The sequence below is a fragment of the Balaenoptera acutorostrata genome, chromosome 19, assembly GCF_949987535.1.
Source record: "Balaenoptera acutorostrata chromosome 19, mBalAcu1.1, whole genome shotgun sequence".
NCBI classification, from domain to species: Eukaryota; Metazoa; Chordata; class Mammalia; order Artiodactyla; family Balaenopteridae; genus Balaenoptera; species Balaenoptera acutorostrata.
The window spans coordinates 23,011,340-23,033,775 of record NC_080082.1 but is presented as its reverse complement, the minus strand read 5'-3'; the positions used below and the strand labels follow the sequence as shown (position 1 = coordinate 23,033,775).

Below are 22,436 nucleotides of genomic sequence, written 5' to 3'. Positions count from 1 at the left end.
AAGGCAAATACTAACAGCCATAAAGGGGAAATCAACAGTAACACAATCATAGTAGGGAACTTTAACACCCCACTTTCACCAATGGACAGATCATCCAAAATGAAAATATATAAGGAAACACAAGCTTTAAATGATACATTAAACAAGATGGACTTAATTGATATTTATAGGACATTCCATCCAAAAACAACAGAATACACATTCTTCTCAAGTGCTCATGGAACATTCTCCAGAATAGATCATATCTTGGGTCAGAAATCAAGCCTTGGTAAATTTAAGAAAATTGAAATGGTATGAAGTATCTTTTCCGACCACAACACTATGAGACTAGATATCAATTACAGGAAAAAATGTGTAAAAAATACAAACACATGGAGGCCAAACAACACACTACCTAATAACCAAGAGATCACTGAAGAAATCAAAGAGGAAATCAAAAAAAAACTAGAAACAAATGACAATGAAAACACAACAACACAAAACCTATGGGATTCACCAAAAGCAGTTCTAAGAGAGAAGTTTATAGCAATACAATCCTACCTCAAGAAACAAAAAAAATCTCAAATAAACCACCTAACCTTGTACTTAAAGCAATTAGAGAAAGAAGAACAAAAAAACCCTAAAGTTAACAGAAGCAAAGAAATCACAAAGATCAGATCAGAAATAAATGAAAAAGAAATGAAGGAAACGATTGCAAAGATCAATAAAACTAAAAGCTGGTTCTTTGAGAAGATAAACAAAATTGATAAACCATTAGCCAGACTCATCAAGAAAAAAAGGGAGAAGACTCAAATCAATAGAAGTAGAAATGAAAAAGTAACAACTGACACTGCAGAAATACAAAGGATCATGAGAGATTACTACAAGCAACTATATGCCAATAAAATGGACAGTCTGGAAGATATGGACAAATTCTTAGAAATGCAGAACCTTCCGAGACTGAACTAGGAAGAAATAGAAAATATGAACAGACTTATCACAAGCACTGAAATTGAAACTGTGATTAAATATCTTCCAACATATAAAAGCCCAGGACCAGATGGCTTCACAGGTGAATTCTATCAAACATTTAGAGAAGAGCTAACACCTAACCTTCTCAAACTCTTCTAAAATACAGTGAGAGAGTGGCAATGACATATATATACTACCAAATGTAAAATAGATGGCTAGTGGGAAGCAGCTGCATAGCACAGGGAGATCAGCTCGGTGGTTTGTGACCACCTAGTGCGGTGGGATAGGGAGGGTGGGAGGGAGATGCAAGAGGGAGGGGATATGGGCATATATGTGTACATATAGTTGATTCACTTTGTTATACAGCAGAAACTAACACACCATTGTAAAGCAGTTATACTCCAATAAAGATGTTAAAAAAAAAGAAGGTATTGAAATGTCCAATAAACATATGAAAAGCTATTCAATATTTGTAGACATCAGAAAAAATGCAAATTAACTTTACAATGAGATCTACCTACACACCTTTGAACAAATAAGGTTTTTAAAAGTGACGACACCAAATGTTGGTAGGATATCTAATAATATATTGGATAATATCTAACAGATATATTGCTGGTGGGAATGCAAAATGGTACAATAAATCTTGAAGTACTCAGACTCTTCATGTACACTAAACCATATGCTTACCATATGACCCAGGCATTCTATTTCTTTCTAGGTATTTACTCAAGAGAACCAATGTATGTCCTCACAGACTTTTTTTCTGAATGTTCACTGTAGCTTTAATCATAACAGTAAAAAATAGAAACAATTCTTATTAATCAATAAGCAAATAAATGACTAAGTAAATTTTGACGTGTCTAGACAATGGAATACTACTAAACAAGAAAAAAGGAAAAAACTACTAAGGGTGGAGAGTGGAGAAAGAGGTGATGCTGGGTAAGCAGAAAGGGGCCTTTTAGGCCAGGGTCAATAATTTATATAGTAGTCTTGGTTCAGTGAAAAGGCATGGAATGTTGTAAGTTGAGATGTGGCAGAATTTTCTTTAAAACAAAGTCATTTTGGCTTTTGGGTCAACAGTTAATTATTGGCATGTGGATTTTAGTCAAGAAAATGAAGAGATAGAAAGGGACATTTTACAGATACTCTAGTGGGATAAAATACAGTCCTCACTTTGGTGGTAACAGGAAACAGAAAAATGGATGGATTTTGAATATATAAACAAAGTTTAATATATGCATGCATATGTATATCTGTATTGATATAGACATAGATGTAGTTGTATATAGAGAATAAAGATATTATAGATGTGAAAGTACATATAAGTATAGATATAGATATGGGTATAGGTTCTGGAGTTGATAAGCCTTCCTTATGGATTGAATGTGGGTAATCAAAGAGGATGTGGAATCAGATCAGGATGTCTTGAGAATTTGGGACATATGGTTCCATTTAAACATTGTAGAATATTGGCAGAAAGTGTGAGAGAGTTAAGAACCTTGTCTCGGGGCTACAGCAACCCTTACCAAAAAGGGAAATGAGACCAAAACTCAGAACTACCTCTGAGTAGAATTAGGAAAAAGCTGAATCTATTGCAAGTATCCCAGGGATGGTAACTCTATCAATTCTCCAGAGATATTACCATGGATATATACAATTTGGGTCCCACTTCTAAGATATCAATTGATTAATCAAATTAAAGATACAGATGAACAGAATAAAATTTTCTTCTATGTGCCTGTGAGTGTCAGAAGGGTCTGAAATATAATTAAAACAAATCCACCTAGGACTTGGACTTCTGGAAATACCAGTGTAATTGAAAGCTATTTTTTTCTACTAGTCTATGTACAAACAAACAAGCCCACTAAAATTCAGGTAGATACCAAGAAGAGCATTTACTCCAAGGTAATAAAAATAAACTCAGACTGGCAAACTGACTGATGGGGGAAATTGGAGAGACCCATGCAAATCTGTAGAATCTCTGCAAAGTCACTAGGCTAAACTAATCAATATTAAGGAGTATTTTCCATGATCCTCAATTTTCATGTGAAGATGGAAATCTTTACTCTCTGGCTACTTGATGAAAACTCGAAACTTATTCTAGAAGTAATGGAATTCAGTGATTTTGAGGTCCCTGGAATGGTTTACTATTTGCTTAGGAAATTAGTAGCACGTTCCTTATCTTCATTTGAGGTAACAAAGACCTAGGGGAAGTTACCTCTTCACAGAAGAAAACAGAAGACGTTATGATCCGTAGGCTGTGCATTCTAGATCTAGCTTTTCCACTCACCTAACAAGTACAAGTGGTTTCATATTCTTATCCCTCAATTCCATCATATATGAAATGAAAATATAAAGTTTACTTCCCACAGAAAATTATAAAGATTAAATATATTCTGAGTATTGCTTTAGGAATTAAAACAATAAATGATATTAGTTTCTGTATTTATTAATTTATTTAACAAACATTTATGGGGTCCTTTCTATGTGCAGGTCAAATTTTATGGTGATGATCAAGATAAAAAAAGTCCCCATTCATGAGCATAATTACATTCAAGTAGGAGAAATAGACAATAATCAGCACTTAAGTCAACACAAATACAATGGAGAAATATAAAGATAGTGAACTAAAGACTTATAAAAGTGAATGGATGAAATGAAGTTAAACTTCCACTTCACATCATAATGCAAAATAAATTCCAGGTGGATTATGGAATAGCAATTTTAGAAGTAAACCTTGGAGGCTACATGTAAAAGCTAAGGCTTGGGGGAGACTTCTCAAAGAAGAATGGAAATGCATAAGCTGTAAAAAAAAACATAGAGAGTCCTACTGTATAGCACAGGGAACTATATTCAATATCCTGTGATAAACCATAATGGAAAAGAATATGAAAAAGAATGTATATATATGTATAACTGAATCACTTTGCTGTACAGCAGAAATTAACATAGTAAATCAACTACAATTCAATAAAATTTTTAAAAATGTAGGGAGACTTTTTGCTATAAAATTTGTAATGACAATGAAAAACTGTTAAATTGATAAGAAGACAAAATGCAATAGAACCTTAGACTGGAAAACAGTTAAGGATAACTAGTTCACACTAGAGAAAATCCAAATGCCAATAAACATTAAAAAAAAAAATGAATGTAACACTTTAGATAAGCTGGTCATGATTGTCCCCTGCAAACAAAACTTGAATAAAATGAAGGATTAAGTCATGCAGCCATCCAGTGAATGAATACACCAGGTGGAGTGAAGAGTTAAACCAACAGTCTTGAAATAGAAGACACATTGGTGTCTTCAAGAATAGCTAACCCCTTAAGCCAGTGTGTGATTGATTATAGGGGACCAGAAAGGCGGCAAGAAGATCTGTTAGCAGTTAATTGCAATAATTAAGATGAGTGATGATGGGGGCTTCAATTCAGGTAGCGGGATGGTATGAGGGGAATCATTCATATTTTGAATGCTTTTTCTAAAGTTAGAAGAAACAAGTTGCTTATGGATTGTATTCCATTTGTGAAAGATACAGAAATAAAGCTTACTTAGCAGATATGTGAGTGTAACCAAATTGCAAATCATTTAGTAGGAGAGAGACTTTAGCTGACCTCACAAAGGAATATTCAGGATTAAAATTGATAGTTTCTAAGAACTTCTAGGGAATTAAAATGTTTAGTAGACATGAGATATATAAAAACTAAATGTATAATTTCTTACAATACTCTATAATTTAAAAAAAAGGTAATTATGCAATTGATATAAATTAATTTAAAATAACTAGAATAAGCATAAGGAAAAAAATCAATATTCATAAATCTACCTCCCAAATACAACTATTAAGAAATGGATAGATAGACAGATAATCTATAGATATAAGTATACCTTAATATTTTTAGGCATTTGTTTTGAAAAATAAATGTAAAGTATAAATACAAGTAGACACACACATATATGTTTAAAAATGGATATTATTCAACCCATTAGTACATTTATCTATGCACTTCTCTATTCATATTGCTTATTAAACTTATATAAGTTAATTCACAACTTGGCAGTTTTTATCATCAGTGCATTCAAAGAAAGGACTCATTCTCTTTGTCTTCCCGCTGTCCTCCATTTCCATATGCGGAAACTAATAAAGTGCTCTGCAGACAGAATAACTTTAATGAGGACAAAGTAACGGATAAATTGAGACAACTTTGACTCTAGTAGAAGATGAGAAAAAAAAATTTTATCATAGCCATTTTTTCCTTGCTACCATTGACTTGACCTGAGAAATTCATTGTCACATGAAAATTTTAAAAACCCTGCAGACCTTGAGGGAAGAATTTCATCAAATGCTTCTGTTCGAGTAATAGCACATACAAATAGAATACATGCATCTGTGAAATATTAAATATCAATGGCATGTACAGTTATTCCAAAGTCATTCGTTTTATATAAGATGTTAGGCCTTGATCCTCCTTCCAATTTAACTTTGCCACTCTGCTCCTGATAGAATTTGTTTTTTCAAGTAATGGCTATACATGGGGATATAACAGCATTGTAGATTTTAGCTTTACACTGCATGCATTACCCAAGTCAGACTCACAATGAGTTAAAAAGAAAACAGTATTTATAAAATACAATATTTTGGTATTTTAGTTAAGTATTCATTTTTGTGTATTTGCTGTGTTATGTGTATATGTGATTAGCCATTATAAAGAAAGAGAGACTAAGCTAAAATTTTTGTAAGTTTTAACTGGAGTAAAATTAACATCATGCATGAAGAGTCAGAGTTGATCAAACCCAGTGCTCTGTAGTACAATAAGGAACTGGACAGTCACTGGAGAGTTTTGAGGGTTGGGTTTGAATCCTATTTTCATTTTGTGATATTTGACAACTTACTCAAAGAACTGAAGTTTCTTCACCTGTAACATGAGAGAAGTATTTAGCCCAAAGACAATGAGATTAAAATATTAAGTGCATAAACACTTTCAATTCATCTAGCAAACATTTGATAAATGTAAGCATGAATGAATTCAAATGCAGGCAAGGCTTCCTGAAGTAGGTAAAATGACTTATGGCCTTACGGATGATTAGGGGTTCGCTTGGTCAATAAAAGGATTGCGGAAAGGAGAAGGCGTTCTAGACATGAACAAAGGAACAAACATAGAGCATAATGCATTAGGATATACCATTAGCTTAGTAGGATCATGCATAAAGTTTAGAATATTAGAAGGTTACAGTCATAGGTAGGAGCCTTGCTTAGAATGATGTCTTTCTATAGAGAACATGTCATTAGACGTATTAAGTTAATAAACCAAAGTTATACAGCTATGTAATATAAAAGGCAAAGATGATAAATAAGATGACATTATTTATTTTGAAGTGATGACCTTATTTATCCTATCTTTAGCAATACTCTTGGACCTGATATTAGAGCCCTAATGTTTAGAAATTAATGGGACAAGATTTTGTTGTTTCTTTTTTTTGTTAATACTCTGAGGATTCTTGAAAAATGTGTCAATCTGTACAGATTCTAAGTGATGAGTAACTGTACCCTTACATCACTCCTGGTCAGGTATATATCCCTTGCTCTCTGTGAATCTAAATTACCCTTTCTTGGACTAGGTAAGACAATTATTCCCAAGTTAAATTAAATCTGTCCAGCAATTTTGTATTGTGTTCCTCATCAAGATTTCTTTTTCTATCATTTTCTGTTTTAATACTAACAGAGGCTTGAGTTTGAATGATGCAGAAATATATTTCCTCAACGATAGTTCCACCTGAAGGTCACTTATTTACAGAGACATATTTCAGGTGCTTTGTTAATACTTTCAAGACAATTTACTGCTGTTTTCATTGAGAAAATCCCCCCAAAAGTAATGAGAATATGAAAATAATTAAATATACTAAAGTTTGAATATGATTATAGGAGTTCTTATTGTCTAAATTTGTTTCTTCCAATACATGATGGTGAAATTTCACTGTAATGAAATGAAATATATCATTCATAAACCAATATTGTTCAGTTTAAAGACTCTATAGAATGGCTAGAAAGAGCTGTACATTGATTTCCAATTTTTAATGACTTTAAAAACCAGTGAAAAGTTATTCCGTAAATAGAGTATCTTTGCCTGTTTGTAAATTTTATAAAGACAAAAAATTGAGCATACTACCAATTGCTGTCTCTCCACTCACTCATTTATTCCTTAGTTTATTCAATGCCCCAGGGGCAGCAGGGAATAGGGAAGCACAGCTGGACTTTGACCAAACTAAGGGACTCTGCATTATCTATTTAGAACTCACACTTTTTATTTTCCTGTATAGTGGGACAACTGAGATGTTATAACAAAAGGATGAGCTGGTCATTTGTTTTTTCTCAGTCATCCCACTCTTGCAGAAGGATGGAAAGTGGATTACTGGGCCTGGAGGTGGGCATGAAGAATAAAACTGATAAAAGTAACATAGATTAAGAGAACATTAGATTCGTCTAAAGGTGAAATAATGAAACCTTTATAAAATATGGTAGTGAGAGAATGAGATGAGAATGTTTCAGAATGAGAAGCAGAATTGAAAACACGTATGTCGTAGAAATTATATTGTTTGGAGCTGTGAAATGAGAGAGGAAGAACGAGTTTTCTGTTGTCTTTCCCCTTCGAACAACAGATGATAATATTTACAGACCTACGGAACCACACTGTTTACTTATTCTATGAGACTGTGAGGAAGGATTTAGTTGTGGAATCAAGTATCTTGATGCTTACTGAATAATGATTTGAAAATCTTAAATTCTTAGGCTGTGAAAGATAAAGGTTTCACTTGATCATGTAAGAATGAAACTAAGGTGAGAATAAGTTGGGTGGGTCAGGAGACAATGTCATCACACCTTTCATGAACTTTCTTCTTTAAACTGCAATATGACTTCATTGAAGTGGTGGTTTTGTAAATTCAATCACACTTGAATGTGGTTTGAATTTTGAGTGTGTCACCCAGCTTACTGGTATCAATTCTTTAGGAAACACAAGATGAGAATCTTGATGCAAATTTGCAAGAATTGAAAACTCTTAAGAGAGGGAGAAGCCAAAGGAGAATAAAAATCTGAACAGATCATGACTCTGCTCATTTCTAAAGGCTCAATTCCCATACTGTACATGTGTGTAGATGGTTTCCAATTCTCGAGGAACCAGAATTCACCCGTTGCTGGGTAGTGTGTGTGTGCATATTACCATCTCTGTAAGAGTGAGTAGTATGGTCCCATATCCTCAATGTAAACAGTAACAGAAATAGCAGACAACCCAAGGAATTACAGAGTAGCACAAAGGCAACTGTATTTTATTTCACTTCTGAGTATTATGTTCATCTGCAAAGCAGCACCATGACAGGACAGCACCACTACCATTACTGGTAAATAGTAACCACTCGCAAAACTTCTCAGTAGTGGTTACCTCCACAATCCAAATTCTTTGCCTCCATGATAGACAAGATGGAATGGAAACTGGCCATAGCAGTTCCTTTAAATTCACGCTATTTAAACACTTTAACTGTTGAAATCAGCTATGGACTCAAGTAAGGCTGAGACAAGTAGCTTTACGCAGAGGAAGGAGAAACACGGAAAATACATCAAGAGGTTGAGGATAAATTTCAAGGTAAAAACCAAGATCAGTTCCTGAGTATGTGATCCATCATAGTCTAATACTGAGACAATAGACTGAATTTATGTTTCATGTACTAGTTTTGAGTACAAAGGTTATTCAGAGCTATATGGGACTGTCATCTGAATTGGCATCATGCATATGGGGCATGCCACCTATTAGGGATTTAATTATCAAGTATTTGGAGGTCCAAATAACAGGGTTGCTTAGCTTTTAATTATTGATATCTAATTTTGTAAATGATCTCCTTTGTCTCTAGTATCCTATTTACTCTCATAATTTGGGGGGGAAATCTAGTAGTTTGAGAAGTATTGTATTTGTAGTAAAAAAAAAAAAAGGGGGGGGGTGTTTATATACTATTTTAAGTAGTCAATTTACTTAAGTTATCTAAGCCCTGATTTCTTCATTTGTAAGCTGAGGGTAATAACACCCTTTTTTTTTCTTTTTCTTTTTTTTAATTTTTTTTTTGGGTAATAACACCCAGCCTGTCTCTTTCTTAGCATTGTTTTAGAGACCTTTGGGATATGGAGAAAAAATACTATACAAGCAAGACATCATTGCCATTATTGAATTACTTATCCTCTTTTACATTTCTAAATCTGAATGCCTGAACTTTTATTTAGGGTGCACTGAAGACAATTTTAGCAAGTCCAGAATTCTATAGGCATTTCAGTGTTAGTTCCTATATATGGGGGGTGGGGGAGGGGGCTTTTTTTTTTTTCTAGAAGTATTGAGACCAGTATTAATCACAAAAAAATCATTTGAAGACTTTGAGGTTTTAAGATAAAAACAAGACTATTCATAAGTTGAATGTGTAATTGTGTTACTATCAAGCACAAAACACTCTAATTAAAAAGGTATATTTATGCACATATGTGTGAGAGGATGTGTGTGTATGTATGAACGAGTGTGTGTTTGTGCACATATGTGAGTTTACAGTGTACAGAGAGCCTTTTTAAAGTTGATAATAATAAGACTGATCTATCATATAAACATCCACCTATCCCAATCAATATTGCTCTTTTAAAAGGTATACAGAAATATTTAGGATTGAATATTTGTTGAGAATATCTAAAACTACAGAATATGTAGAATTACTCAGATGGTATAAACCTACTGACAGAGGTCAATCACTACTGTGATTAACTGGTATAGGTACCACCCGCTTTTCGAAATTCACTTTCCGCCCCTTCACTTTTATGAAAGAACTACACTGCACCAGTTTTTGCTAACTAAAGAAATCTGAAGAGGATTTTCACTTTTATAAGAAAAGGCAAAAACTGAAATTAGCATTCAGCATTTGTTTTGCAGAGAGCTGTTATACAGGAAGTGTACACCCTGAGCAGTCAGAGTGGCCCCCCAGCTCCTTCCTGGGAAGCACACTCAGCATCAAGCCACCATAGCTTTGAATTGTGTCTGTGAGCATCTGTGCTTCATTTCGGTTTATTTTGTGCATCTGTTAGCAAGATATGTCCTAAGATCATTGATTCTTCGCTTTACACCATTTTGGCTTATGAAAAGTTTCATAAGAATACTCTACTACTTTCAGATAGTGGGGGAAACCTGTAACTAGACTGGCTCAGAATATGAAAATAAACATTTCTAGCTGGATTATGTATGCCCAAAGGGAAATACCATTTTGAACTAAATGTATTCCAATGGCCACACCAGTTAAATATTGCATGAGTATCATTCAAAGGTGCTAGTTCAGCAGGAAGCCTGTGACGAGGAAATGAATTTCTTAGGTAAAATGATGAGCTCATTTAATCAGCTTCCAAATCCTTGACAGGGATTAATCTTCCATTAGGGAAGCAAGAAGCTCCTCCAAAGCAAACATGGTGGGTACTGTCCACCATTTTAAGTGAGAGGTTTTCTTTTTATTGCAGTCATCAAATGCCTCCTATATTATCACTTTATTCATAATTATTTGCAGTTTAATCAAAACTAAAATACATTACTGTGAGTAACAATTTATTAAGCATAAATTATATGTTAGGCACAATGCTAAGTACCTTGCATGTCTAACCATATTTTAAAATAAACTGTTCGGTACCATTAGTATACTAACCTTATTGTTGACTTGCCAAAGTTTACAATGCTAACATGAGGCGATGCTGGAATCTGAACCCACTCAGTTCACTCCAGAGGTCATCCTCCTCATTAGGTTGCCATTTTTTCTTACCCATTTTCTTCTTTGTGATGCCAAGACACAAAGACAACTCCAGAAATGAACCAAAAAAAATTGGGGTTTGTAACCCGATTTCACGATTTTTCAATTTCAGGAACTTGGTTCCTTAATCTTATCAACTCAGGCCTGTTGGTAGAATGGTACTAAAAGAGCTATAAAGTATAAAGAGTTAAAAACTCTCATATCTATATTGTGCATGTTTTTGAGAACAGAATGTTGCCAAACTTGGGTTCAAAAACAGGATGTCTGATTCTAAAACCACCATATGATACTAATTCCTTTCTGCAGAAACATTTGCTAGTGATAGGTAAATACTACTGTGGATAACAGCAGCACTGATGTAAAAATGCATTTGTTGTAAATAAGATTTTTTTTTTTTTTAAAGGATTTTCTTTTATTTATTTATTTATTTATTTATTTGTTTATTATTTTTGTCTGTATTGGGTCTTCGGTTCGTGCGAGGGCTTTCTCCAGTTGCGGCCAGCGGGGGCCACTCTTCATCGCGGTGCGGGGACCGCTCTTCATCGCGGTGCGCGGGCCTTTCTCTATCGCGGCCCCTCCCGTTGCGGGGCACAGGCTCCAGACGCGCAGGCTCAGCAATTGTGGCTCACGGGCCCAGTTGCTCCGTGGCATGTGGGATCTTCCCAGACCAGGGCTCGAACCCGTGTCCCCTGCATTAGCAGGCAGATTCTCAACCACTGCGCCACCAGGGAAGCCCGTAAATAAGATTTTAAAGAGAGAAAAATGTCTGCTAAATACAATTTGGTGTTTTTCTTTTATCAATCACACTCCATGCAGTTAAAAATACAGGCAACTTTTTACAGCCTCCCTTGCCATTTAACTTGCCTCTCCATTACTTTGGCAAAAGCATCACCATGGCAACCAGTCTCTTCCAATTGTGTTTACACTAATGTTTCCATTTTCACTATTGACTTTGGGAATGCTTTCTAACTCTGGTTTAAGTGAAAGTTAGGAGGACACAGTTGTAAATGGTAAAAAAAAAAAAAAAAAAAAAAAAGCCAAAAAGCTTCAAGCAGAGCATCTGAGCTAGAATCATTCACAGAGAAACAATAGTAGTAGTGGTAGTAATAGTGATAACAGAGGCTACTATTTATTAAATTTATATGATGTACCAGGACATCTGAGAAGACATCTACATCTGTTATTTCTCCAAACAGTCCTGTGAGATAGATATTACAGATAAGGAAACTGAGTCACTAGAGGTTCATTAACTTTCCCAAGGTCAAAGAGTTAGTAGCTGATATAGCATATCTACCCATATCTACCCAAATTTTTTAGACTCTACAGACCATTTAATTAAAAAAAATCTTAATGGCCTTTGCAGTGTGATTTTATGGACACCTGAATATGCCTTAGAGCTGGTTATTTCTGGCAGGCAACTTCCACATCAGTTGATTTAGAACTGACTTTTCTAGAAGCAGAGCCTGAGACTGGGATTCTTGTGAAAGTATTTACTAAGAGTATGCTCCCAGGAAAAGGTATGAACGGAATACTCCAAATTCATTCTCTCCTTTCTCTCTTCCTTTCTTCCTCTCTCTCTCTCACACACACACACACACACAGACACACACAGACACACACAGACACACACAGACACACACAGACACCATATGTACACCAAGCTTTGCCTCCAAACTAAATTTTAGGAAAGAAAAGTCTACATCATTCAATATCAAATATCTACCTCTGGTTCCATGAAATCTGGCCAAGAGGACAGGATCATATAGTAAACACATTGATGCCAGCACTTAAGGGTTAATTTTCAATAAAGATGAACAAACATCTGAAAAAACTATTTTTCACATTTAGCCTAAAATAAATATCTGTAATACACAGCAGATTATAGCTGCTGGCATAATAGATATTAAACTCTGTTAATAGCTTTAATGTGATTTGTATTTCTTAACCACTAGAATAGCCCTGTGAAGTAGATGTTATTTTCCTAATTTCACAAATGAGTAAAGAGCTCAGAGGGCCAAAAAATGTGCCTAAGGTCACAGAGCTGCAGCAGCAAAGTCACATTTCAAGTGCTTTTTACCACACCAAGCACCCTCACATCCCAGCTGCCTCAACAAATCCAATATTTCCAGGGGAACTGCTGTCATAGTGCGAGTTCCTTTTATATTTCTCCCCATCTTTCCTCCTACATTGAAACAGGGTCAAGGAGGCCAGCTCTGGCCACAGCAGGCTTCTTTTAAGGAGTAGCACCTGGGTTCCCTGGAAACCATTCACCTTCCCTCCCACACCGGGAGACCATCGAGAGCCTGCCACTCTCACTGCCTGACTGTTCAGGTAAATATCTCACAGATAATCTTTTTTCTCTCTTTTCTTTTCTACTTGCATTCTCCAACCTTCTTCCCTCTTCAATTTCCAAGGAATTAATCTTAGATAAGGGCAAGAATTTTTAGGCTAGATAGAATTTCCACAGATTCATTTAAAGTCTAAACAACTTTCAGAAATTCAATTTCTCTACTGCATATGGAGCACCTGCTATGGGCCAAGTACCAGAGTAAGAGTTGAAGATGAAAACGAAATGAGGTCTTAATGTTGAGAAACATGAAGGACTTATTTAAAAAAACACCTTTGTAAACAAGAACACAATTATTTTTCAAATAACTAGAAGTTACCGTGGACTTACTACATTCCTGTTACTGAGCTCTCTGCTTTATGTTTTCTTATCTGATCCATTTAACAAGGTGTATTTTATCATCACTATTTTACTAATGAAATATTGAAACTCAAGGCAATATGGCTAAACAAGAGTCCCGTGTGGGAGCTAAACATGTATTTTTTCTGACTCTTTTCAATACCTTCTTTTATCTGTTCTACAGCTCAGTGAACTATAATAAAATATTGAACAGAAGCATATAGTAAAACACAGTAAAATGCCACACAACACAAAGAGATGTAGAAAATGTCACATCTGAATGTGAAATTATGAATTCTATTTTGTACCATGCTCTTCATAATAGGATTGTCAGGGGTTAGTATCCTCAGGCAAGACTTTCAATACAGGTCACGGGTCACCTGCTTTCATCTGTTTCTAGTAGGCTAAAGTTCTGTACTCTGGGGAAGTAGGAAACAGGTGTCTAGAGTCAAACAAGAAATTATAGGGGAGGCAGAGAATGAAGTTGCCAAGAATCAGTCAGATGGACATGGAAGGTCACTGTTACCGTAAATGCAGAGAATGGGAAATGGGAATAAGAAAGCAGGCTGGCAACTCAGCACATCGGAAGGTGATACATTCCAATATATTTCAGAGCCTGAGCTCTGAGTGCAAACTACCCCAGTTCAACTCCTCAATCTGCATCTTGCTCCCTATATGGCGTATCTAAGATATTTACCACTTACAGCTTCAGTTTCCCCATCTTTACTGTTTTTTCTGAGTGGTCATCTATAAATCACAGTGCCTAGCATTAGATAAGCATTTAAAGCATATTATCTGAAGTTCATGGAATGAGTCAGCAAATTTATTTCATCTCTTGTCTCTATTAGATTTGAGTCCTACCTGCCTCCCCATCTGTTGAAAGGCCAGGCTTCGGTGTCTTGTAGGTGCCAGGAGACCTGGAGAATGGATGAGACAGAGAATTTAATCTCTAGGAGAAGGAGGAAAGGGCACATATATAGCATACATGAATTTCTCATTTTAACCCCAACAAATGTGCACAGAGATAAATTAGGCAGTCACCTGTGAAATGGGATCATTTGCCTTGACTTCTTCCTTTGGATAACACTGCTTTCCTGACGCTGGCCATCTGTACCTCCTAAGGATAGGAGAGGCCCCGTTTTTTGCAAGGCCTTTAGAAGGATTAAAGTTGTTGCAGAGCTCTAAACCAGGCTGTAGATTTGGTTGGAGCTCATCACAACAGTCGCAGACCGACGTTGATGGATTCGGCAATTAGCTTATCCCAGCATCTAATATGTAAAAGGAGCATATTTCTGTCTCTCTTAAAGACTTCACAGAATGCTAACCGTGGCTCTGTCTCTTCTCTGTCCCCGCGGCAGTAAGTTTCAGTGGGATTAATAGCTGAGCTTACTTGAGTTGGCGTCTTGATAGGGCTATTTAAAGCTGTTTGTTAACAACTTCCACGTGATGGCCTCTCCCTTCCCACAGGTGCTCCAGATGAAGAACTTCCAAGGTGCTGATGAAGCTTTGATGGTCTCCTTAAAGGTACCACGTTGCCTAAGGGCAGAGTTCTCAACGAGGCCTGGGCTCTCTGGGTAGTGGTGGAAAATGTGGAATGAAAGAATGAATAATTAAATAAGATTTTAAAGGATTTATATAGAGAAAAATCTAATGTTTGAATTCCTAATTAGAGGTAAAATAGATATTTTCACTATTTCAACACAAGTGTTATCAGTGCTGGAACTTTGGCTCATACTATGAATATACTGATTAAAATGTTAAAAGCCTGTTCTTTTGGCTGGAGTTGTGTCAACTCATTGCAGACACACTGGCTGTCTCCTGCTCGATCAGCTCTGAAAGGCAGTGATAAATATCTTTGATTAATAAAACATTAGGAATCAAATTAAATATTACTGAATACATGCAGTGTCTTTGGTAGACAAGATCCTTCAATATACGCAGGCTTTTCAAGGGTGGAAAATAGTAACAGTTTATAATAAAAGTTAAGTTTTACTGGTCACCTATCCTGTGATAGGCACTGTTCTAAGTGCTTTCTTAAGTATTAACTTATAAATCCTTATAATAAGCCTATAAGATAGGTTCAGTTTTTATTTCCATTTTACAGATGAGAAAAGTTTTAGTACTTTGCCCAACAATTTGCAAAGAGTTTGGCTCAAAATCCTGTCCTCTTATCCACTATATTTTAAAATGTACTACTACTACTACTACTACTATCTTCAGTACTGAATAATGACCACCCAAAGATGGTCCTAATCCCTGGAACCTATAAATGTTTTGAGATGAGGAGATCATCCTCGATTATCTAGAAGGTCCTAGGTCCAATCACAAGTAACGTTTTAAGAGAGGAAGAGAGGGATTATGCACGTAGAAGAGTAGAAGACAATGTGCACACGGAGGCAGAGATTGTAGTGATTGGGTCACAAGCAAAGAAAGGCCATCAGCCGCCAGAAACTAGAAGAGGCAAGGAATGGGTTCTCCCCTAGAGCCTCTGGATGGAGTATGGTCCTGCTGATGCCGGACACCCTGATTTCATTCCAGTGAAACTGATGTTGAACTTCTGGCCTCCAGAACTGTGAGAAAATAAGTTTCAGTTGTTTTAAGCCACCAAGTTTGTGGCAATTTGCTATAGCAGCCACAGGAAACTAACAGAGGTTGTGAAAGCTAGTTAACATAGAGCTTATCAAACACTTCGTTTTATTTAAAGTTTAGGGGAAATATTTTGGCTAGGGTCCCTGAGTGATAACTACTGGGAGTAGAAACCAGGTTTGCTGACTCCCAGCCCAACACTTTCAGCCCAGATGGAGCATCTCCCATATTCCAACTACAATCTCCTCCTGATTAATCCATCAAAGCCTCCTGCTCCAAGGAACTCTTTCTACTTTATAGTGCCTAGTCGTAGTCTCGGAGAGCAGTGTTTCTTTCTTGCTACATCTCATCTGAGACCCTCTCACAGAATATGTGGTTTAGACACATATGTGGCTTTTGAAAGAAAACGGGTTTTTTAAGGGCTAGAATGCAATTCTTCCATGTTGGTAAATGTGCATAATTACCTGCCTTCCACTATTTTTGTATTAAAAGGTTTAACATATGTAAAAGGCCAACCCCAAGTAAGTCCCATTTGATTTTTAAAATTTTATAGACTTCCTTATCAAATTATCAGCATTCTTGGGAGAGATTAAACAACTGAATTTTCCTGAAGGACATTATTTTCTCATTTAGGCTACTCTTTGTATGTAAATACATCAGAGACCCCTGGAAAGGCAGAATGTTGTATGAGGAAGAACAGAGGGTTTCAAGCGGAAAATTTTTCTTTGAATCACAGGATATGTTGCTTAAAGGATAACATTAGACAACACCTATACTCTGATCCTTGGTTTCCTCATCTCCAGGTGAGAGATAATTGTCTTTGCCTGATCTTCTCCAACAAAGCTGTGTGTGTGTGTGTGTGTGTGTGTATGTGTGTGCAAAATAAGGATTTTGCTACACTTTTTTTTAACCTGAAGAATTCTATATACATATGAAGGGTTAAGCTTCTTTTTGTTCCATGTTCCACAATGCTTATCTCATGTCCCTGTAATAGTACTTACGAATGCTCTACAATGGGTTTATTTTTCAAGTCAAGCTCTTCTGCTACTTCCCTGACCTGCATGGGTCGTTTAAGCCAGCCAGCACCATCTATCTCCTAACAAAACAACCAGAATATTAATGCATGCCAAACCATTTTCAGTGGTGACATCCAGAGATATCCATGAAAGCCAAACTCTAACATCATCTCCCCAACCGTCTGCTCTGCTGAATAGCATTTAGAGCTGATTCCTGACTCAATTTCCTTAAATATCTCTTTATCACTTCCCCCATTTTGACCTAGTTCCTCGTCTTAACTATGGTTTCAATTTTACCCTTAACTTTGTGGCCTCCTAGCTTAAAAGTAAATGCTCATAGCAGTCATACCTGGCCCCAAGATTCTCACAGGAGTACATTTAAAGGAGCCCTTCATAAGAAACCCACACATTGGCCAGCTATAAAACTAGAGAGCCTGCATATGATCTCTTCATGGTTAGAAGTATATACCCCTTTAATCCTTTGACTAGGATCTGTGTTGTATTCAGTACATGATCACTAAACACATGATGAGATTCAGCCTTAAGAACAGTGAAGTTAAGTACCCAGCTCTGATGATCTCATTAAGATCTCACCTTACTATAAAGACCCACATTAACCTCATTTCAGTAAAGGTATGATGAGTACCATCTGTATGGTAGCCAATGGAGATGTAGTTCTAAACAAGACATTCTGGAGATGCTTACAATATAGTCTTGGAAATAGAGGAGTAAATAGACTATTACAATATAGCCCACTGCAGAGGTATTTGAAGGGGAAGGCCTCAGATGCCAAGGGAATAGAGAAAGACAACCTACATCAGACTAGGAGGAGTGAAAGGGTAGATTCTGAAAGCACGTGACTCATGAAGGAAGACTGAGATGTAGCCAGATGGAGAGAAGGAGAAAGCAATTCTCAGTACTGCTCTCATTTCTCTTTCAATACGTTCCCAGGCATATTGAACACCCTGCAGTGTATAAACTACTTTCTTATAATCTCCTCACTTCTTCCCACCTTCATTTAGCCTATGTGTCTCCATTTGTAAAATCCTCCTTACGCTATCTGTAGTTAGTCACATAGTGTAACTAATAAAGAAACAATATCACAATATTACTGGTTATAAAATCAAATCTATTTTATACTAGGTCTATAACAAAAGCTATGGGTTACTATTGAAAATTGTTTACAGTGTGATCTTTGGGCTTGTCCCCCCCCTAAGTTTTATTCAAAAGACCCAATTGGGTGCTCGCTTCGGCAGCACATATACTAAAATTGGAATGATACAGAGAAGATTAGCATGGCCCCTGCGCAAGGATGACATGCAAATTCGTGAAGCGTTCCATATTTTGTGCCCTTCCCCACCGTCCCGACCCCTTTGCTGATTAACACAAAAAATAGTGGGGTTTTGAAAAAAAAAAAAAAAAAAAGACCCAATTGGGTGTTTTGTGTGAAAATTGGTAGGATCATACCATTCAGTGACTACAAAAGCTCAGTTCCTCAGTACTTAAATCCAAGTTCCACCTAATTTGTGACATTACATTTTATGCCCTGCTCTTATGAATGGAGGTAGAGTGTTTTAAAAGGCTTATTAAAGGTTTCACAACATGAGTCATGTTAGCACTGAGTAACAAAGCCATTTAAAAGAACTAAGGATTGTCGCCCATAGAGATTGAAATGGGTCAAAAGGTCTAGAGTAACTACTGAGTTCATCTATATGCAAATACTTCCCTAGAAGTGTGACTCTTCAGCTCTGATTTTTAAAAAGAACAGCTGGAGGAGATTCTAGTCCAAGCAGTATTCTCCACTGAAACCTTGATTATAATACATCTAGAGAAATATTGCATAAACGTCAAATTAGGAGTTATACAAACAATAGTGAAAAGCAAACTCTCAAATTTTTACATGGATTTTTAGCTTATTCAGCCTTAGTCATCTACTGTAAAGAAAAAAAAAGTAAATATGTATTAATTGGGTATTTTTTTTTGCCAAGTGCCTCACCTTGTTTATTCTATTTATGGCATGACAACCTTGGAAATTAAATATTATTACTGTAATTTAAAGACGAAGATTGTGACTCAGGTGATGCAATGTGCCAAATCAAATGCTTAGTACTGGTACAAGCCAGATTAAAACCTGTGCTGTCTGGTCTCAAATAACAAACTTTTTCTTCCAGGCATCTGTCTAAAAATGGCAGCGAGAAATAGAAGCAAAAAGAAAGCAAAGCAGACAAATGAACTGATCTGAATTTTACTGGTCCTAAGCAACTCCAAAGACAAGGAAGCCAGACTGAGGTTACAACTCTCTTTGAGTTAAAGAAATGCAGGGTAGAAACCCTCTTGCCCACTGAGAACTTGCCTTGCTTTGGTAAATGGGCATCAGCAGACCCAAGGGGAATTGATTAAATCACCAACAAGTGAGTAAAAGGAAGTAAAGGTAGTGATGCAGAACATTCTGGATGGGGGGGTGGGGTGGGGCATGGTAATGTTGGGCCCCTCCCTTCCCTACTGAGCTTGTCCAAGCCTTTTCCCATCACATAGGTCTTGATTTTTACAGGACAGTCATTCTTCACTTCTTCGTAAGTAGGACTTTTGTTCTTACTTTCTGAATCCTCTCTTACTGTCAGGAGCTAAGCTAAAGCATATCAGCATCTCCTTTTTTCCAGACCCCAAGGCAAGGTTAATCAGTCAACTTCTGCTTCCATCCATCTCAGCACATCTTGACCACTAAAGTAGACTAAGAAACAATAATGAAAACAATAGTCTCAATTACGTCTTTTCTGGTGTCCTAGGTCTTGTACTAAGCTCAACTTAACCATATGGGTATTGTTAGTATTATTTTCATTTCCTAGATTAGAAAACTAAACATCTAAACTCAAGATATACAGTTGGTTATTGGCTTAGCTTAGTTTCAGAATCCATTTTGTCTGACTACAAATGTCATACTCTATATACACTGGGAGAAGTTATTCTCTGAGCCTCTGTTTGTATATCTACATAGTTGGAATAAAAACCCTACATTGTGATGCTGTTGTAAGAAATACATTATATTCATGTGGTAAAGTAAATAAAACACAGTAAACCTCAATAAATAGCATTCTTTTTCAATTTTTTTATAGACTCCTTGGTAACAAGTAAGAGTGAGCAGTATATGCCAATGGTTAAGAAACATTTCCTACATTAAATAAATAATTGAGCAAATGAAAAAGAAAAAAAAGAATAAATGGATGAATGGATTGAAATCTCATGATAGTCTTCCCCCCACTCCTTGAAGTTCTTCTAGATTTCTAATCTTTTCAGTGTTCTGGACATCAGACAAGAGAAGATTTGGAAGGAAGAAGTTACAAGACATCCTCTGCTCCCTGGGTGAAGAATTATAATACTTCTGAATCCTTCAATTATTTGCTCTTTCTCATGTTTGAAAGTCATTCTGGCTCCCTGGATCCATCTAGTAATGAGAGTAAAAGGCAAAAAGTGGTGGAGAATCTTATTTCCACCAATACAAATTTAAATCCATTGTTAGGGTAACATATAACAATATTTTTCCATGAATTAATCATCAGATATATATTGAGTCACTACTCATATGCCAGGAGCTCTAGCAAATAAACAGATGAAAAAGTACAGTTTCAATTGGAAAAAAACAAACGTTTTTTCAGCATTTTTTTCATTGTAAAAATGAAAAGAAACTAAAAATCTAAATGTATATCAACAGATGGTTACATTGAATTGTGGTACATTTATGCCATTGATTAACACGCATCCACAAAGACAATGACTGAGAGAGCTCTGTATGCTCATGTGGATAGCACTGAAAAGCATATTGCTAAGTGGTGAGAAAAAGACACACAAAACAATATGCAAAGTACAACCCTATTAACATAAAACAAAAGGTAAATGCCAATATCATCCGTATATAGGTACATAAAACGGATTGTGGTGGGATGCACACTAAGCTGTTAAAGGTGGTTTCCCCTGGAGAGAAGTAGGAGATTTGAAGGAATTACCTGAGGCTTTCATATCATGTGCTACATATTTATGCATTTTATGATTAAACAAACAGAAGTGTTAGATTTTTAAGATTTCACATTTTATAGGAATGAAATGGTATATGAGCAGAAAATCATATGATATGTCTATAGTCTATATAGAAAAACTCCTGTGTTCATATTCATAACCCACTCTTCTTATTTATGAAATTTGCTTGTGGAATAAAAACAATTATGATAACAAGTAAATTAATTTGGTGCATCACTTGAATATCAAAGGTGAGTCTTTAACTTGCTAATGAAAATGTCAAAAATGATCAAGTTCCCATTCTTTCATTTTATATGTGTGAAAAATTAGGTCCAGGTAAGGAAGGCTACCTGACCAAATCACACAGCAAATTACCAGCGGAGCCTAGGGATATATATGGATTGGAATCCATATTCAGATTGATTACTTGGGAGCTTATTTTGATTCTAAAATCAAAGAGAACAAATAGAATTTGATGTGCAATATATTAAGAGAGTTAGTTATCTTAGTGTTTCCAGTGTTTGTTTCTTTCACAATGCAAAGTAAGCACAGGTGATATTTAACAATTAGAAAACACTGAGGTATGATCATGATTTGCTCTCAATGTTAGGCGGCAGAATATCACTCCTCCCCTTTCCTTTGATCTCAGCCTTGCAATTTGAAAGCCAGAGGAATGATAAATGGCCATGAAATGCAGACAAAGATTCCTTCCTTTTTGCTTCACAGAAGAGGAAGACAGTCAAATTGATCAGTCTTCAAGGTATAATGATCTGAAATAAATACCAGCCTCTTTGATGTGGCTTAGGATGTAAAGAGATCATTCTTCTGACTTTCACATAATTGAATGATTATGTCTTTCTGTGAATGAGTTTCCTTAATTGCTAACTGGTAATTTGGCATCGTAACAGGAGTGTATGGGAACCGTGATCCCTCACCCTGCACAAGGGAGAGAAGATTGAACTGAGAGGGATGAATGGGAAGAGAGGCCTCTAAACTAGAAATAATTGGAGCAGAGAGCAGGTGATGAAAAAAAGGTATAGAAATTACTCCACCTTCTCTCAGAGAAATGACACTGATTCATCTGAGTGAGGCTGTAGCTGGGATCTCTGACAGGTGTGTATTTGTTTTTAGAAAACAACAAGCAAAGACTATATAGCCTAGGGGATGTTTCCATTTGTAAAAAAGATAAAACCTGAAAGGACTTAGTCATCCTGATCTTGGGGAAGCATTAAACAAAATATACAGGGCCACCTGAGTTGATAGGTGAAGGGCATTTGAAAAGGTCAAAAAATACGAAAGATTTATTTAAAAATTAAGGTATTGAAAAAATATATATGCAAATATTGTTTGGGAGACCTGCCATTTTTATTTACTT

The 22,436-nt window shown here is 36.0% G+C and overlaps 1 long non-coding RNA gene and 1 other non-coding gene across 4 annotated transcripts in view; one reads left to right on the top strand and one right to left on the bottom strand.

The window, feature by feature from the left end:
* LOC103014749 (uncharacterized) overlaps positions 1-14,810 on the bottom strand; it is a 259,519-nt gene extending 244,709 nt beyond the window's left edge. For all 3 annotated transcript variants that reach the window (XR_009006035.1, XR_009006034.1, XR_452539.2), the window contains exons 1-2: positions 14,490-14,810; positions 14,310-14,365 (exon numbers count right to left, since the gene is read on the bottom strand). This is a non-coding gene — a long non-coding RNA (uncharacterized LOC103014749). The remainder of the gene's footprint in view (positions 1-14,309; positions 14,366-14,489) is intronic.
* Positions 14,811-18,290: 3,480 nt separating this feature from the next.
* LOC114236001 (U6 spliceosomal RNA) lies at positions 18,291-18,397 on the top strand. The gene has a single exon (XR_003622057.2). It is a non-coding gene; the product is annotated as a U6 spliceosomal RNA (small nuclear RNA).
* The last annotated feature ends 4,039 nt before the right edge of the window (positions 18,398-22,436 follow it).